Raw genomic sequence first — 1651 nt, 5'->3', positions numbered from 1 at the left:
GTCATCTATTATGAATAAAGATGGATGTGTTTCCGTGTACAGGTGTTTTTTTTGTGGACACCTATTTTCACTTCTCCTGGGTAAAACTGCAAGAGTGGAGTTGCTGGATCTGATGGTAAGTTTCTTCTAAGAAGCTGCTCGAGAGTTTTCCAAAATGCTTGCGCTATGTAACACTCTGACCAGCTGCCTTAATCTGTCTGGGCTGCTACCATGAAATATCATAGATTGACTGGCTTATAAATGATGGATATTTATTTCTCTTGAGCTGGGGGCTGGGAAGTCCAAGGTCAAGACACCAGGATGGTTGAGTTCTTGTGAGGGCCTGCTTCCTGGTTCATAGCCAAACCTTCTCAGTGTGTCCTCACATGATGGAGAGGGCTAGGGGGCTCTGTGGGGTCTCTTTTACTTGGGAACTAATCCTATTCATGAGAGCTTCACCCTCCTGACCTGATCACCTCCTAAAGGCTCCGTCTCTTAACTCCATCACGTTGGTCATTAGGATTTCAACACGAATTTTGTGGAGGACACAAAGATTCACGCCATCGCACTGGCAATGTGCGAGAATTTCACCCATTCCACCTCCTTATCAACACTTGCTATCGTCTATTTTCTAAATTTTAGTTATTCTAGTAGCTGTAAAATGGTAACTTATTGTGGTTCTGATTTGCAATTAATTGAGCTGTCCGCGTGCACCTATTTCTGGGCACATTCTCCTCCTTGGATTCCTGTCTGTCTGTCTAGCAATACCACACTATCTTGATTACTGTGGTTTTATAGTAAACCCCGATATTACTTGTGCCCAAGGACCTGTCACAGATGACTCCACTTTCTTAGAATCCAAGCTAGGAGAACCTGATGGCACAGTTCCTCAGTGGCACCTAACTCTGTCTAATATCCAGATCTTTACTGATACCTGGATCTCTCCTGAATACATCTCTGGACCTACACGTCAACAGCGATAACTTTGGCGATCTTTCAGAGAGTCACTCTAGAACACTTTTATTTTTCCCCCTTCCTCTCTGCAATAACTCTTTTTCTCTTCACATGATATAAAAGTAAAAGTTGTTGAAAGTTCTTAAGAGTAAAATTCACTTTGCCTTTTTAACTTCTGAACTCCCAGTCTTGTACTTTTGCTGCAGAAATGTCACCACAACAGACAGATGCCTGTGTAATGTGTCAATCTCAGCAGTTTTCAGCCTTTTTTTTTGCTGCCACAAAACACACAGTAAGTGAAACGGGTGGCACCCTTGTCTGACACACTTCCGTAGTCCCGTTCATCTTCTGAGCGACTCCCTGTGTACCAGCTGCGAGGCCACCCCTTTTTTTCCTGCTCAGAAATGTGCATCTATTTATTTTTGCAGTGGCGAATACTTCTAAACCTGGGCACTTTATTGTGAGTCACAGCTCGCCTGTGTCCCAGCACGCGGTGGACACCTGCTGCATTGTCTTCTGTGTGACTCAGCACACCGCCATGTACACAGCAGGGGCTTAATGGTTGCAACGTAGATACACTGATAAGCTATAGGTTAATCCTTGGTACCTCTTGGTGGTGAAAATTTAGGGCCCAATCAGTGTTGTGCTGGAGCCAGCTCACAAGGGCTTGTGCTTCTCTTCCCAATTCCACATTCAGGGACCTCGAGGTGGTAGCTGG

The sequence above is a fragment of the Equus asinus genome, chromosome 19, assembly GCF_041296235.1.
Source record: "Equus asinus isolate D_3611 breed Donkey chromosome 19, EquAss-T2T_v2, whole genome shotgun sequence".
NCBI lineage: Eukaryota > Metazoa > Chordata > Mammalia > Perissodactyla > Equidae > Equus > Equus asinus.
The sequence above is the reverse complement of the archived record's forward strand: the minus strand, read 5'-3'. Positions refer to the sequence as shown.